Here is an 18,632-nt window from a genome sequence, read left to right as displayed (position 1 = left end):
ACACTGATATTTTCTGCAACTTCTTCTAGGAGATATCTGGCTCGTAAAAATGAAGAGAAAACACCACAATGGTAAATAAAATTGGCATAAGAAGGGAAGACGTCATATTGTATTTTAAACTGTAGAATTTATTACCATGAGATGGAGCGATAGCCTTGGCTAGTTTTCGAGGGCAATTAGATAAAGTCATGGCAATGAGTCACGATTGTTGCTGTGCATGTATTCAGGATGTGTCTCCGTAACACTTGCTGGCAAACATGCACAGGAGGGTGCTATTGTACTGGTGTCGCGGTTACGTTCTCCACATTGGCATCTGGTTGGCTGCAGTATGCTGGTTTAATATGTCTTTGATCTGATTGATACTCTTACATTTCATGAAATTGCATGAATTGGTCCTTTCTACTTTAGAGTAAAATGAATATGAGCAGATAAGTACCAGATTTTCTTGGTTTATCCTGAGGATTTGAACTAGATGTTATCCATTTTTTTCTCTTCCAATCCAATGTCCAAAATTGCTAAAAAAAACAAAACACTGTACCATTTTGCACCCATTACTGAAAGCATTGGGATGGAGAAGTGGTGCTTTCATATAAAGGACTTTTTTAAAAAAAAAACTGAGGGTTCAAACCATTTTTTCCATGTCCCTCCAAGGAGCTGCCATTAGGACTAACATCCTTCATGTCAGTCCTAATGGCAACTCCTTGGAGGGACATGGAAAAATGGTTTGAACCCTCAGGTTTTTTTAAAAAGTCCTTTATATGAAAGCACCATTCATTCTTTATTGAGAAAAGCCCTTAGTTATGGAGAGTTTGCTGAATGAATGTTGGTCACGCTCTGATGGGTATTTAAATGCTGCTACGTATCATTTAAATATGCCATTTAAAGTTCTTAAAATAGGCCATTTTTTGCCACAGTTTGCCTTGGCTTAAGACCCATGAACCCTGCAGGAAAGATAGAATAGAAAACTTTGAAATAAACGAAGGAATGAATGGAGAACCAGAATCATCCAGTACCGGAAGAGCAAAACAAATCTTTAGTTAATTACAGCACTGGACATACTTAAGCTTCTTGTGAAAGGAATTCAATTTGGTTTGACTAATCTGTAAAATACTAAGACTATGTCAGCCCCTGACTGAAGCAGCATCTTCCTTTTTCCTCAGGGAGGAGTGATAAATCATGGCTGTGACCTAGTTTTAGACAGAAATCATTTTCATCATTTGAAATGTGAGTCATTCCATTGTATAGTTGACCTGTGTAATCCCTAAGAGTGTATTCTGGCTATGAGAGGACATTTAGCAACATTATGGGGTATTCCACAACTAAGTCAATCCTTCCAACTACAGATAAAATGAGATTTTTTTTCACTGGTGCTGGTTTTCTATTAAATGTTACGAATGCATAGAATTCTAGAATTCGAAAAGGCGCTTGAATGCAGCAGAGGAACCCAGGTTAAAGTACCCCAGACGATGGCTGTCTAGCCTCCACATGAACATAGTCCCTGTAGAGGAGGCTCCTTACTTCTCTAGCACTCTTCCACTATTAAACTGTCCTTATCATTGGGAAGCTTTTGCAACTTTCATCATTTCATCTGAGTCCTACGGGAATAGGGCGGTATATAAATTCAATAAATAATAAAATAAATAAATAAATCTACGTTCTCATAATTTGAATCCCTTATTTCCTATTCTACTGTATACTCTGGAATAAAAAAACAAACTCCAGATCTTGTTTTTGCTGTATGTGTAACCCTTCAAATATTAGAAGAGGGCTGTCATGTCTCCCATCACTCAACTTTTCTCAAGGTAAAACATATCTAACACCTTTGATCTCCTCTTACAAGCCTTAGTTTTGAGACTCCTGATCATCCTCTTTACCCTTTTCTGAACATGCTTGTTTTTTTTTAAAAAAAATCCGTCTTAACTTGTGAATCCCAGAACGTTACAGTAGTTGAGGTGGGATCTGACCAAAACAAAATGCAATCAAATAATTTCTTCCCATGATTTAGAATCGATACTTCCGTTGATCCAGTCTAAATTGTTGTTGCCTTTTATGCAGCCATATCACACAGCCAACTCATGTTCAGGTTTCAATCAAGGACTACTCTAAGATCTTCACAAACACCATCACCATGTCTGATGTACCTCATCTATCACCATCTGTAAGTTGCTTTCAGTCAGAATGAAGAAAAAGGAAGCCAGTGACATACCGCAAATTCCATACGTGTGTGGGATGACATCTTTGCTCTTATGTCTCTTAAATTTCTGGTTCTTTACCAGAGCCTTTAGTTTAGAAAACAAATGTCTTTCTGCATACAACTGAATATGCACTGATGATAAAGCAAGGTTCCACACGGGTGCCAATGAACCTAAAATTATGTCCACACTGGGTTTTGTTCTCCTGCAAACATGTGCTTTGAACATTGTTGGTGAGGATGGGGCTTCTTTGGAAGGCTAGCCTGATGAAATCTCTGGCTTTCAGAACATTTAAATGGACTTCTTGCTTTAACATGAACTTAATTTAGATCTTGTTTTTAATTCCTAAAATAATTAAGTTCTGCAAGTCATACAGAACAAATTAAAAGGCGGTAGTGGGGGCTTCTAAAATAAAGTTGGAACATGAACAGAGAGATTACTATAACAACAAAATTTAGCAGAATAAAAAGGCTGACACTGCGGGCTTCCTTGCCAACCTATCCGCTGACATCTCCATAGTTTGGATCATAAAAGTTGCTTTTTTGTGTGTATTCTGGGGACCTCTTTGATGTGCTGTAATTTATATTAGAAAATGGGCACCAAAAGCTACCAGTATTATGGCAAGCCAAAAGCTGAAAATGAAGACTAGTAGCATTAGAGTTCTATTTATTATATTCAATAATGTCATTTTCCTGCCTTGAAATGCAACAGGAAGAAGGAAACATGTATTCTGTTCTGTTTTTAAGATTTAGATTCCACCTTCCTGCTAGATAGAAGCTCAGTCATAGCCCAAAACCTTAATACGTAAGCCTTAGTGGCTCTTTTACTACCTCTTGAAAGCATGGGTTTCAAGCGGAGAAAGTTAAAACATTAACTGAATGGGATTTAGGCCCAATTATACATTTAAATAGAGGAAATTTCATACAGATTTCTTTGGATATAAGCAACAAATTATGATTTAGTTAGCAATCTGTGACTCAGTACTTTAAATCAAACAGAACCACCTGTCCAGGGGAAAAATATATATTGATGTATACAACTCAGAATAGTTGTTTCTAAGCTCAAAAGGGTTTTGTTGTTGTTGTTTTAAGTTCAAAACAGTTGAGTGTAGAATGTTCCATTCTTAGAATATTTGCACATCCATAATATGTTGAGGTTAAAAATTAGTGACTGGTTTGGAAAATTGTGAAGCCATATACCAGGTCTAGCACTATGAAGAATAGGGCTTCACCCTTGCTTCAGCTTACCAGACATAGGACAAAAGGTTCACTGTTCACTTTTCCTTATGCCCTCCATCTTCCAGGCATAACCTTAAGATCAAATATTGTCTAGCTTTTTAAGTATCTTGGTTCTTTTTTGAAAAATGGACTATTTTTACAATAGTAGTTATTCAAACATTTGTATGCTGTGACCTTGTAAATGGTTTGATTCTTCTTCATCCATCAACAGACTTGATGGCTTTGAACAGTGGTTCTCAAACATTTTTGTCCCAGGCTGCCTTTACATGCTTAAAAATGATTGAGGACTCCAAAGAGCTTTAGTTTATATGGGTTATATGTATTAATATTTAGATATCAAAACTGAGAAAATTTTAAAATATTTATTGATTTGATTTGTGGCCCCCTTGAAAGAGTCACAGAAACCCCCAGGATCCCGAGATCACAATTTGAGAACCCCCCAACCTAGATTTACATGAATTTGAAGCAACTGGCTTCAATCAAGCATTGTCATAGCTGAGATTACTGGAGTCTGTGGTTCACATGGATCATCTTGTGTGTCCTTTGATCGACTTGTATTTTTCAATGAAAGCTTGGAAGAGAGGCTGCTTAGACAAAGTAGCTCTTCCTATTTATTCTTGCAAGCTGTGAAATAATAAACTTCCAGCTCTAATCCCATCAGATAATTAGTTCCCTCTTTTGTCCTAGCAGGCTCCCAGTGCCTGCTAGGTATGTAATCCTCATTAATATTGGATCTTCCTTTGCTGATGCTTAGATCAAGCAAGTCTGGAGGTGGAGAGGGAAAGAGAGGTTGTAAGACTATGAAACATGACTAATGAAAGCAAATCCCTTTGTGAGTCAAATTCTGGAGATGGAGAGGTCCTTGATGTTGTAAGTAATTAATGGGGAAAATTATATGATATTGTTGATTCATTGCTGGCATCTCCTTTAATGTCCTTTTGATTCAGTATCCATTCTGCAAATTCTGGATTAGCTAGCAACATAAAAAATTGAGAAGATGTATTTCTATTTGAAATTTGAAAAGCATGTATCATCAATTCTATATTATGGTTAGCATATATTTTGGAAAATAAAGATCTGTTGCAAAAATATTGCAATTGGTGAATAAGTCTCCAAAGAAGTAATTTTCTTTTTCTCTCTCAAAATTTCTTAGTTTTTATACAAGAGTTAAAATACAAACTCACAAAAGAACAACTAAGGACAGAATAAAGAGGGCAAAAAAGTGCATTTAAAAAAGAAAAAAAGAAAACCCACATATATTGTCCCCCCAGTTGAATACTGATAAATAAATTACAACATTAGCAGTTTTTTCCCCTTGCTAAACAGATCTACAATATATAAGCTTCTAGAAATCTATTCACCGAAACAATTTGACCTATGATTGATTTACTGAAAAAAAAAACCCACAGTAAAGAGGTAAGCCCAACAACAGAAATTAACTTCAGAACCCTCTGTGAACAATCCATCAAGGTGCTGGTGATGACCTATAAAGCCCTAAATGGCGAGGGTCCAGAATATTTGAGGGAACTCCTGCTGCCAGCATCAAGCTCCCTTCGTCCAGTGCGCTCCCACAGGGAGGGTCTTCTCAGGGTGCCGCCAGTTAAAGATTGCCGGCGGGTAACACCCAGGGGTAGGGCCTTCTCAGTGGGCGCGCCTGCCCTTTGGAACCAGCTGCCTGCGGAGCTTAGGACTGCCCCCGACCTCCGTTCATTCCGCCGGGACCTGAAGACCTGGCTCTTCGAGCTCTCTGGCCCAGGCTGAGAATTTTTTAATTTTTAATTTTAACTGGGTTTTTATTTTTTTCTCAGGGTTTCATTTAATCTTTTTTAAATTTGTTTTAACTTTTGTATTGATTTTCTTTTAAATACCCTGTAAACCGCCCTGAGTCCTTTGGGAAAGGGCGGTATATAAATCTAAATAAATAAATAAAAATAAATAAATTATTGTGTGTTACTCGTAGAAAGTCTGCAATGGCTTCAGTTTCAACCTTAACCACATTGTCTTTGGTCCATCCAGGATCAAGAATCCTTGAATAATTCTTAATAATAAAACTTCTCCTTAAAATTATAGCTAAGGTCTTTATTCCCCAAATGTCGTAGCTCTGTTGTAGGTATCTCCACAGCATTTATTACCTTCTATCATTCTAACTGTGATGGCTCAGTGATTAGAATGCAGTATTGCAGGCTAACTCTGCTTTCATTGCCAGGAGTTCGATTCCCTTGATCCTGACCAGCTCAAGTTTGACTCAGCATTCCATCCTTCTGAGGTAGGTAAAATGAGGACCCAGATTGTTGGGTGCAATATACTGACTTTGTAAACTGCTTAGAGAGGGCTGTAAAGCACTGTGAAGTGGTATATAAGTCTAAGTGCTATTGCTATTTATTGTTCAAAAAGTCCATAAATTCTCTTAAGCAAGTCCAATTCATCACTCCATTGTATCACCTCTAAAATTTTTGGGATTCACAGGTCTTTCAGCTTTCTCCACCAAGTAATTTTCCTGCAAAATTCCTTCTCTTCCAACTCTGCCATCAAGAAATCAATTTCCAATTCATCTGATTGCAAATCTGATTCTGCTATTGCCTGTATAATGGCCTCTTTAGGTTGATATATAATTGCTATTGCTTCATTAAGCCTTTTATCCAAATTTTCGAAGAAAGCTAGTAGGTTAAAACACATTTTTTTCCAAGGGCTTCCAAGAAAGCTTTTAATGTCTTCATTTTCATTTTTAATGTACAGTAAAACAGCAAGTTATTATAAAAGCAAGTGAAATACAAATTCCTTACTGTAACAATCCAGCATAAATCAAAGCACTCTCACTACAAAAGAAGAAACCTTCGTGCCATCAACTTCCATGCAGTGAAAGGAGAAGTATTTCATTAATTCAAAAAAAAAAAAACCCAAGTAAGACTTTTTTTAAAAAAATCATTACATTATAATGATTTTTATATTACATTGTAATCCAAAAAGGGGGAAAGGATACTTTAGCATTCAGCCAGACGTTTAACATTTGAAAGGTAAGTCAAAAATGAAAACAAATTCCAAAAGTGATGTTAAAACAAAAATGCCTTCCAAAATCCAAATAGCTGATGGGAAAAAATGGAAACCCAACACTCTGGCCACTCTTCACCGTGCATTGTAACCATCCAGGTTTCTCTTCACAGGTAAATAGTACAGTCTTCTGAGAGTCATGTACAAGTTCTTCTTTGGCAGCAAAATCAGCTGTTTGTTGGCAGGAAAAAAAAATCCTAGCCACTCAGGATACTATTTTTGGAAGATCTCCTGAAGAAGTAATTTCATATACATGTGGGCCTAAACAGATATTTGTTTTTCACTATAATTTTTGTTGCAAATGCCAAGAAACTTAAATAATTAGTATGTCCTCTGCCCCCTCCCCATTTGCCCTCCATTCCAATTGTTCATTTCCTCCTTTGCCTGTTCTGCTATCTTTGCCCTGTCAGTGAATAGGAAGAAGAAGAATAGGAACACAAGAAGCTAAACACTTCAGTTCAATTTGAAAGTTAGGTTTTAATAAATGAATATACCATATCATTTTAAAAACTACTTATTATTGCTAAAATCCAAGTTGTACAGGTAGATTTCTCTTACTTATTGCCTCATTTAGTTATTGACTGAAGTTAGAATGGTGTGAAAAATAGCTTTGCAATTGGTGCACATTTATAACCACAGCAGCATCTGCAGTCACTTGATCACTATTTGTGTGCTTTGCAACTGGTGCACATTTATGACCATTGTGACAGTTACCAGTCCAATTGTGGATATTAAGAATTACTGTCTGGTTAATGCTAATGACCAGATAATCCTATAACTCACTATTTTGGTTTGCATCAAATATATATTCATGCAGTCCATGCAGTGGTGGGATTCAGCCGGTTCGCACCAGTTCAGCAGAACTGCAGCTTAATGCACAGTGCTTCTGGAAGTCCAGTCTAGGCCTCGGAGGTCTGGAGGAGGCCTTCCAGGCTTAGAACGACCTGCCAGAAGTGCATGGATGCCACTGCCAGAATTATTATTTATTTATTTATTATTTAATTTAATTTATATACCGCCCTTCTCTCAAGAGACTCAGGGCGGTGAACAGGGCAATACATACAGAAGTCTGTTCTAGGCCTCGGAGGCCTGGAGAAGGCCTTCCAGGCTTAGAATGGCCCGCCGGAAGTGCATGGATGCCACTTATACAAGTCTGTTCTAGGCCTCAGAGACCCAGGCCTGCACTCAATAAGAGAACCGGTTGTTCAGGTATTTGAATCCCACCACTGAGTCCATGTATAGGTTGTGTTCCTTCAGTGGAGAGAACCTAACTATAAGGTGATAGGATCTAATCCAGGGGTCTTCAAGCTTGGCCCTTTTATGACCTGTGGGCTTCAACTCCCAGAATTCCTCAGCCAGCATGCTTGTTTGAAGACCTCTGATCTAATCGGTAATCTGTAAAATAGCTAGCTTGATAATATAGTTTAAAGTTTGGGGTTCATTGACTCCTTGTTCTTTCAAATCCTGTAACATTTTAGTCATGGGATTTTTATTAGACAACACAAAATACATTACTTATATCTACCTATCATTTAATACCTTTTAAATTTTTATTACAATTATTTGTTACAGAAAATTAAGGCTCGATAGATAGAATGTTCATTTTAATGGCTGCAATTCCTCCTTATCAAGACATTTTTAACTTTCACCGTTTAAAAGCATTTCATTATATTTTTCTCAATCTATGAAAAATTATATTTAAATAATACTTATTGGTTCTTGTCAAATAAGTCCCTAGGTATTTTATCTTTTTAGCAGTAATATTAAAACTAAGTATGGTATAAATGTTGTTTCTTCAGCTCGGATCCATGTCAACAATTGAATTTTATCCCTGCTAATCCAATATCCTGAAACTGTAATTAACAAATAGTTATAAGTCACTTTTTTCAGTGCTGTTGTAACTTTGAACCGTCACTAAACGAACTGTTGTAAGTCAAGAACTACCTGTACAATTAATAAAGAAATAGGTCTGCAGATGACAACATTTTAGAAGGATAAGGCCGGGAATAAACAGGGCTTCTCCCAATCTTTTACTTCTTCCAAATAAACAGATAGTTGGTCTTCCCTTTCTTGCTTCTGGTTGATGATGGTGGTGATGTAATATTCATCCAAACCAAACAGTGATGCAGTTTGTTAAAACGCTCTCAATTGCGCCTCTGTAAAAAGTCATCAGGACAGAAGGAGAAACATGTGCTCTCCTCATCCGAGGCAGGAAATGCAGATGCTGGTTTGCACACTTCACTAAGGATGAAGTGTGGAGAGACCAAGTCAGATTGTTAGTTATCTGCACCCCCAGATACTTAATGCTGTTGACCACCTCCACAGCAGCAGCCTTGATACAAAGTGGAGTATGACTATGCTAGCTCTTTCTAAAAATTAATCCTCAAATGGATTTATGCACAAGTATACACAGTATTTCCTTTTCTCCTGAGATTAGAAAGTTGCAAGCTGAAGTGAGAAACTCAGGTCTCGAGGGGTGGGTGAGTGGGTGGGTGGGCTGAATGAATATTTTGGACAGGGGGCTACAAGAGACAGAGCAAAACTTTTTCTGAACTGAACTACACAGAAATATTGACAGGCAGAACGCTTGGACCTACAACCACCACCTTCGCACATATTCTGTCTGATGATTGGTTGTGTGTGACTTTTCTCTTAGTTGATGACATTCAAATTTCAGCCAGAGAAAAATACCACTCAGTACATTTACCGTGCTGTGTGGAAGAGATATGGGTACAGTACAGTTTATTCCAACTGTACTTCCTTCAGCTCCAGCAGACGGGTGATTGATTCATAATTCACAAAGGAGTATTGGTCAGTGCTTAGGAAACATCCACAAACTCATCAGGTCAAGAGAACTACCTACATCTGAGGTCATAACCTCTTGCTTTCATGAGTTTCAAAGGGAAGGCAAACCTCTCTTTGAAGAGAAAACAATAAATTAAACCCCCAAAGGAGAAAGAGATCCTAAGATTTGGCTCCACTACATTCTGTGCTGGCTTTGCAGCATTAATACAACTATCGTGATTGCTCACTTCAAGGAAAATATTTTTCCAAGCATGAGATCAAAGGGGGGAAAAAGCATTTTGGGTCCCAAGCACAAGGAACTTTTGAACAAGTGAGTCGGGATTGTTTATGTATCTAGAAATGCTGTGACAAAGAAATTTCTTTTCATGGGGCTTAGTCACAATAGCGTAGATCAAGCATTAATCAGAAGTGGACAGCAACTACTTTATATTTTTCAAGGGACTTTTACCGAGATTGAATTTTAGGTGGACCCAATGTAATTCTTGTTTTTAGTAGCATGAAGGCAGCCAGACAGAAGGCGCCACTGTATCTTTGTCCTAAAGCATAACCATGTTAAATATAAAAGGATAACTGAAACAATATGAAGCAGCTGGTCCAACCCCTTGCAGGAGACACCTAGAGCAGGCCATGCTGATGAAGCTTGCCTCACAAGTTTGATTGGCTCTTTAAATTCTTTGCAAAGTAGCAATTGGATTTTCTTTTCTTAAAAAATTTGTATAAATGTATATTTAGTTGCTTGGGAGATGTCTACAAAGCATGTCAGATGCAAAATTGCTGTATTTCTGTTAGGCCAATTCTTCAGCTTCAGTGCCAGAAACACTGAACGTAAGCACCTACAAGGGATAAGCTCTATGGTTTCTCGGCTATATTGTAGGCATGGGTCTAATCTGGTGTTTCCTAACCTGAGAGATTTTAAGACTTCAACTGTTGTGTCTGTAGATTAATTAAAAGGGGCCTTTCTGGAAGCGGGAAGCTCTGAGTGCAATTATTGGCTGTTGCAATTTAGGCGGGAGTTTCCGGGCTGGGGATTGGCCACTGTTTGAATGTAGCTAACTATATAAGGGGGAGTTAAACGGTTAATTGCCAGTTGACTTATGCTTGTGTTAATAAACGTTCTTGCATTAAACCTCACGGTGTGATCGTCTATTCGAACCTAACAATTGGCGACGAAGGTGGGATAGACGACAGATCGGTGAAGGAACGGCGGAATCAGCTGTGCGCGAGGCGGGAAAATTCGAACGCAGTCAACCGAAGTACAACGCTGCCGAAAAAAATTCACAATGGCACAAGTCGGCTCACTGAAAGAGTTTGACCCGCGATTTCCAGAAGACTGGGAAGAATATGTAGGCCAGGTTGAAGGGTTCCTGTTAGTAAACGGCATTACGGACGACAGGAAGAAAGCCGCGGCTCTTCTGACCATTAGCGGGACGCCTGTGTATTGGATTGCCGTCGGCCTGTGTCAACCGCTGCCGGTCTCTAGCGTCTCGTATGCAGACTTGTTGGCAAAATTGAAGGTACACTTCACGCCAAAAAGGTCTGAGTTATTTTGGAGACGGATTTTTGAGAAAAGGAATCAAAGACCTGGCGAATCGATTACACAGTTCGTGGCAGCGGTTAGAGAGGCGGCTTTGAGGTGCAAATATGACAACCTCGAGATCCGTATCCGAGATCGAGTGGTGCTCGGCTTGCGGGACGAGAATCTACAAAATCGAATCATCGCTAAGCCCACGGGAGATCTGCAGGAAGTCCTCGATGAGCTATTAACGTATGAATCAACTGGAACGCGAGACCCCCCCCCCGAAACAGCATGGCCTCTGCAGCCGAAATCAATCTTGAAAGCCATGTGGACAGCGGGGAGGTGGACCAGCAATGGGAGGCCGACATAGCTGAGATCTCCAGACGATTCGGTAAGATGGCAGCCAGACCACCGCGGACCGAAGCTACTGACCAGGCCCGAAGACAACAACCACAAGCAGCGCAAAGAGTGCCACGAGACAGCCTGCCCAGATCCAGAGACCAGGACACCAGATGCGGTAGCTGTGGGGGCAACCACCCCAGATCAACTTGTAGATTCCGCACAGCGAAATGCAGATCGTGTGGAAAGACCGGCCACATCCAGGCCATTTGTCGCAACCGGACGCGAGACAACAGAATCCACGAATTGGACGTCTGGGCCGAAGGTAAGGTAACCCCCCGGGAGCATGGCATAGAGACCCTTAGACCTAGGGCACAACAATCCAACCGCGGGGAGGGGGCGAGAGTCAACCACATAAGACAACAAAAAATAAATCACGTACTGAGGCCTAAATTAAAGATCGTAGTCCAGTTGCAAGGAATACCCTGCAAAATGGAGGTAGACTCAGGGGCCTCAGTATCAATAATTTCATGCGAAACCCTGAAGTACATTGAACGGGAAAGCGGTCACAAAATTCCGCTTAAACCGACAGAAATCCAGCTAGCCGATTTCCAAAAATCCCCCATAAGCATTAAGGGAAAAATCTCCATTAGGGTTAGTTATAAGGGGTTCAATGGATCATTGGACCTGTTAGTGACTGAGGGCCAAAGGACTAGTTTAGTAGGCCTTAATTGGTTCCCTGCATTAGGAATTTGGGTAGGGGGAATAAATACAATTCAAAGTAAGACCCTCAAATCTGTTTGCGATGAATTCGCAGACGTATTTGATGGATCTTTAGGCAAATATAAAGGCCCCCCCATTAATTTTAATTTGGACCCCGCTGTAAAGCCAATTAGATTGAAGGCCCGGAGGGTGCCTTTTGCCCTTAAACAAAAAATCGAGGCCGAGCTTGATAAGCTTGTAGGCCAAGGCGTACTTGAACCGGTCGAGGGAGGCCTGTGGGAGACACCAATCGTCACACCCCTTAAACCTAATGGGGATGTGAGGATTTGTGCCGATTATAAAGCCACTCTAAATTTGGGAATGAAAAAACACGCTTACCCGGTCCCAACGGTGAAGCAGGTCCTCACGACGATCCAGGACGGCGCCATCTTTGCCAAGCTCGACTTGGCGCAGGCGTATTTACAGCTTACCGTGTCTAAGGAAGCCGCCGAGGCCCAAACGATTGTAACCCACAAGGGGGCGTTTCGAGTTCACAGGCTTCAATTTGGAATTGCAGCAGCTCCAGGCATCTTTCAAGAGGTGATGGAGAGGACCTTAAAGGGCATACCTGGTGTATGCCCTTACTTTGATGATGTCCTGATTGCTGGAAAAACTGAAGAAATCTTAGCTGACCGATTGGAACAGGTACTGGGAAAATTTAGAGCTGCAGGACTTAAATTAAAAAGGGAAAAATGTTTTATAGGAGTTAAATCAACAGAATTTTTAGGGTTTAGAATTGATGAGAAGGGCATTCACCCAACAACTGAAAAAATTAAAGCAATTAAATTGGCACCTGAACCAAAGAATAAGGCTGAATTACAAGCCTTTTTAGGATTAGTCAATTTTTATCATACATTTTTGCCACATAAGGCTGCCATAGCTGAACCATTACATAGACTCTTAGAAAAGAAAACCCCTTGGCAATGGCAGGAAAAACATAGAATCAGTTTTCAAACGTTGAAGGACATTTTGTCTAGCCACTCCACTGTTACACACTTTATTGAAAATAAGCCAATTTATTTAGTGTGCGATGCTTCACCCTATGGTGTGGGTGCTGTCATTAGCCATATGGATGACAAGGGTCAACAAAAGCCAATTGCTTATTATTCGAGAACACTTACAAAAGCCGAAAGAAATTATGCCCAAATTGACAGGGAAGCCTTAGCAATAGTGGCAGGTGTAAAAAAGTTCCATGATTACCTTTATGGTAGGAACTTTACTATTTACACTGACCACAAACCCTTATTGGGATTGTTCACCACGGATAAGCAGACACCTCAGATCATGTCCCCTAGGATGCTTAGGTGGTCCATATTCCTCTCAGCATACTCATTCTCCCTAAAACATAGACCTGGCAAGGAAATGGGCCATGCAGATGCCTTAAGCAGGTTGCCACTGACTGACACTGAGAGGGATCCTGCTCCAGTGGGCCAGATTCTGTCATTACATGAAATACCTGAGTGCCCATTGACTGCAAAGGACATTGCCATAGCCACCAAGAAAGATCTCACACTTAACAGAATTTCAGCATGGGTTCAGGGGGGATGGCCTAATAAGAATCCAGACCCCAAATTCACACCTTATTTTAGGAGGAAAGATGAATTATCATCTCATTTGGGATGTTTGTTGTGGGGCAGCCGAGTGGTGATTCCTGAGATTCATAGGAAGTCAGTATTAGCTGAATTACATGATGGCCACCCAGGAATAGTACGCATGAAGGCTCTAGCTAGAAGCCATTTGTGGTGGCCTGGGTTAGACACTGCAATTGAAGAGTGCGTAGCTGGTTGTTACCTATGTCAAAGATCTAGGCCGGAACAGGCTCACATTACTACACACAAATGGGAGGTGGCTAGGAATCCATGGTCACGTATCCATATTGATTTCGCTGGCCCATTTCAGGGCCTAACATTCCTAGTTGTGGTAGACAATTTCTCCCGGTGGTTGGAGGTTGTGCCTGTTCAAACCATGTCATCAGCTAAAACAATTCAGGTTTTAAGGGGCCTCTTTGCCACCCATGGGTTACCTGACGTGATTGTCTCTGACAATGGGCCCCAATTCACCTCTGCTGAATTTCAGGATTTCCTCAAGGCCAATTGGATTAGGCACACGACTTCGGCACCTTTTCACCCATCCACCAATGGCTTGGCTGAACGCAACGTCCGAACAACAAAAGACGCTCTGAAACGCATCATCCGTGGCAACGGGCAACAGAGATTGGCACAATTCCTTCTGTCACAGCATACTACACCCTGCACAGCTACAGGGAAGAGCCCAGCTGAGATGAGGTGGGGAAGAAGATTAACCACAAAGCTGGACAGACTTCACCCCGACAGACTACCCACAGAAGCTGAGGCGGCTATACCAACCCGGTCTCTCAACGTTGGTGACTTAGTGTGGGCCAGGAACTATGGTCCGGGGGACAAATGGGTACCGGGAGTGGTCATTGATGTCACGGGGCCATTGTCTTATTCTATTGAGGGGGAAGGGAATAGAGTAATGAAGAGACATATCGACCAATTAAGGAAAAGGGCCCCAGAAATTGATATTGGGAAAAATGATGTGGGCAATTACACACAGGCTCAAGATGTCATACTCAATCCTGACCGCCTGAGCTCGACAGTTACCGGGGACGGTGAGGGTGGAGTTGAAACACAAACCAGGCTACCTAACGTAGTGCCTCACCTGGGCAATGATGTCGGGGAGTTGATTCCAACGGGTAGCTCAAGTGCATCTCATAGTGGTCAACAACAACAAACTCAACAACAACAACAGAACACTAACATTGTGTCATCAGAGCCCTTGGCCCAAACATCTGGGACAGGTGCCAGTAGCCAGACAGCAAATGAGACGGTTGCCAACAAGAGTAATAGATACCCCACCAGGGTTCACAAGCCACCATCATATCTGAGAGACTATGTTAATAAATAACATTAGTGGGGGGGAAGGGGTGTTGTGTCTGTAGATTAATTAAAAGGGGCCTTTCTGGAAGCGGGAAGCTCTGAGTGCAATTATTGGCTGTTGCAATTTAGGCGGGAGTTTCCGGGCTGGGGATTGGCCACTGTTTGAATGTAGCTAACTATATAAGGGGGAGTTAAACGGTTAATTGCCAGTTGACTTATGCTTGTGTTAATAAACGTTCTTGCATTAAACCTCACGGTGTGATCGTCTATTCGAACCTAACATCAACTCCCAGATTTCCTCAGCCAGCATACTGGGTGGGAAATTCTGAGAATTGAAGTTTATACATCTTAAAGTGAGTCAGGTTGAGAAAAATTGGTATAACCCATTACAGGATCCCACTTAACCCAATGCACACTAGCAAGTTTGTTGTCCATTTCTCTTTTGTGTGTTCTGTGATACTCCTTACGAATCCAGTATCTCACTCCTTTTTTGGACACATTTCCCCAAATAGAAAAACAGAGAGTCTGTTGCTCATTATTCTAATTTAAATAAAGAATATAAAATGCTTCTGGGAGTCTTTAAATTTCTCAAAACAATAAATTATTTTATAAAAGTTAGGGCAAAGAGTCTAGGAAGAGTATCTCTACTGTTTATACCCTGATCTCAATAAGACCATGTTTAGAATAAATTGGTTTCTGGAAACCTGTGAATGTAGTAACACTGCAACACATAAATGCTTTAAAAAAAGACACTTGCCAAAGATAGGTCAGATCCATTGCCAAAGCTTCAACGGGAAAAACAGATTGAGTCTAAAATAAGAAGGTATGGTATGTACAAGCAATTCAGGCAGATAACTCCCTAACTCAGATGAGTATAAGGGTTTCTCGTGGGGGAAGGGAGTAAAGCGTTGTCAGATTTTCAAGATTCTATTACTATAATAGAAGTAGTTTGAGCTTCCTTGGGGAGTTGGTTTCTTGGTTTGGTCTACATGATGGGGCTGACAAATGCTTTTTTTTTAACTTCTCCCTGAACTTTCCTTGTGTATGTATTTGCATTGGTTTCAAAGTATATGCATATTGTTTTCAACTCCTTTCTTTGTCCTGTAATCCAATGCCTCATATCTCTCTCTCTCTCTCTCTCTCTCTCTCTCTCTCTCTCTCTCTCTCTCTCTCTCTCTCACACACACACACACACACACACACACACACACACACACAATCTTCCATTGTCTTGGATGCCAGGATCTTCCATCTGATTGTTTTGTTTTTGGCATGTTGTATAGATGTTGTAGGGATGCGGTGGCTCAGTGGGTCAGGACGCTGAACTTGTCGATTGGAAGGTCGGCAGTTTGGCGGGTCGAATCCCGAGTGCCGCATAACAGAGTGAGCGCCTGTTACTCGTCCCAGCTTCTGCCAACCTAGCAGTTCGAAAGCACGTAAAAATGCAAGTAGAAAAATAGGGACCACTGCGGTGGGAAGGTAACAGCGTTCCGTGCGCCTTTGGCGTCTAGTCATGCCGGCCACATGACCACGGAGACGTCCTCGGACAAGCGCTGGCTCTTGGGCTTTGAAACGGAGATGAGCACCGGCCCCTAGAGTCGGAAACGACTAGCACGCATGTGCAGGGGAACCTTTACCTTTACCTTTTATAGATGCTTCCTTCCCTGTTAAATCTAACCTGGTGTTTCATTGGATGAAGGGAAGGAATTCCTGACAGATTTTAGACATAAAAGCTGGAACGAATGAAAAGAAATGATGAATGATGAATGAAAAGAAATGTTCCAGCTCACCATTGTTAAAGACTACATAATACTGTAAAAGGGCCTTTAATATTCTTGCTTTCCTTTCCCCCCAAATCTTGGGATTTGTTGGCATCTTGGCATCTTTTTAGATGGAGTAAGGAAAGGGGGACCCTTTAGATGCAGTCCCAGCAGTTCCCAGCATCCCAATTAGGAATGAAAGGTATAGGGTACTGGGAATTGTAGTTCAGCAAACTTAGAAGAGCTTAGAGACTTCAAGGCAAAGGTGAAAGAGCAAGTTTGTCGTTCTCATTGAGCTCTCAGCTGCTTGGAGAACCTGTCCATTTGAAAGACAGAAAAACTTTAAATAATAAATAATCCATCAATCAGTCATATATTTGCTTCTGCTTGTTTTCTTGTCTGATTTAGTGGCAATGGTGTTCTGAATATACGGATGGCTTAATTTTGAAAATAATCTGATAAAACTGCTCCATTTTAGTTCCTCTTCATTTTCCTTTAAGCTTCACTGACTAAAGAAATGGTAAGTTTACTTTTCACGGGGCTTACTTGCATTATCTTCAGTTAGTGCATGCTTTTGTTTCAGGTTGGCTGATCAAAGAGGCCGGGTCTTTGTTTTTGCTGGATTTTTGCAAACAGAAACTAAATAGCCATCTCTCCAGAGCGCTTTCATTTGGATTCCTGCATTGAGCAGGGACAGGGCTAGATGGCCTAAACAGCCCTCCTAACTCAGTGATTCAGTGATTCCTAAATTCAAGGCAGACTTAAAGACAAAATTCAGGGATCTTCCTGAAATGTTCAGCTTTTGTATTTTAAAAAAAAAACAACACACAAAAAAGAGAATGCATCATTGCATGCTGATTGGCATGCCCTTGGAAGTTAGTTTTAAAAAGTTGTAAAAATGTAGTTTTAATCCTAAAAATACATACCTTTAATTTAGTAAATTAGCATGGCAGGGCAATGCTAATTTGGAAATAAAGCATGCTGAGATTAGCAAGATTGCCAGATATAATGCGGCATTGTTTCCAGTGTTAGTGCTGATTTACAGATAGTCCTTGACTTACGAGCGGTCACTTACAGGCAGTTCAAAATTACAACAAACCTTCCTGGAGATACTTATGACTCAGTTCTGACGTTCTGGCAGACACCGCTTCCCTCACAGTTACGTAACTGAATTTTGGGCACTTGGCAACTGGCTGGCTTTTATAGCCGTTTGCAGCGTCCCACAGTCACATGACTGCATTTTAGCATGTTTTTGGAGAAAACCAGAATTTACTTTTTGTTTTTGTCAAAATCTGTCCATAGTGAAACATTGGTTTGCTTGACTGCTGCATTATCTGCTTAATGACTGCCACAAAAACGACAGTAAAATTGGCTCAGTCATGTGGGTGACTCGCTTTACGATCATCACAACTTATGACTGTGATGTGCAGATTCCATTACGGTCATAAGTCAAGGATCCCCTGAACAGTAGAGGTAGCTCTTGACCTAAAACAGTTCATTTAATGACCGTTCTAAGTTACAATGGCAGTGAAAAGTGACTTATGACCTTTTTTCACACTTATGACTGTTGCAGCATTTATATTCGGATGCTTGACAACTGACTCATATTTATAACAGTTGCAGTGTCACAGGGTCATGTGATCTCCTTTTATAAACTTCTGGCAAGCAAACTCAATGGGGAAACCAGATTTACTTAACAACTGTGTGACTAATTTAAGACCGGCAGTGATTGATTTAACAAATATGGTGAGAAAAGTCGTAAAGTGGGATAAAACTCACTTAACAAATTTCTCACTTAGCCACATAAATTTTGGGCTCAGTTGTGATTGTAAGTTGAGGACTTACCTGTACATCTTTACTCTCCAATTGCTGGTTTGAGGTTTAGTTTTCTCTGTAAAATTCTATATATATTATTGGTAATAAAATAAAATAATAGTCTTGAATATATTGATAATCCTTTGGGATGGAGCAGTCAAGAATTAGATTTTACAGGGAGAGATAGGCTAAAAAAGAAAGCATAAAAAAGTTTACAAAGTGACTAGTTATTCCCACCTGGTCCATTAAACATATTC

Source organism: Vipera berus, assembly GCF_964194415.1.
Source record: "Vipera berus genome assembly, chromosome: 1".
NCBI classification, from domain to species: Eukaryota; Metazoa; Chordata; class Lepidosauria; order Squamata; family Viperidae; genus Vipera; species Vipera berus.
This window is presented reverse-complemented; position numbering follows the sequence as displayed.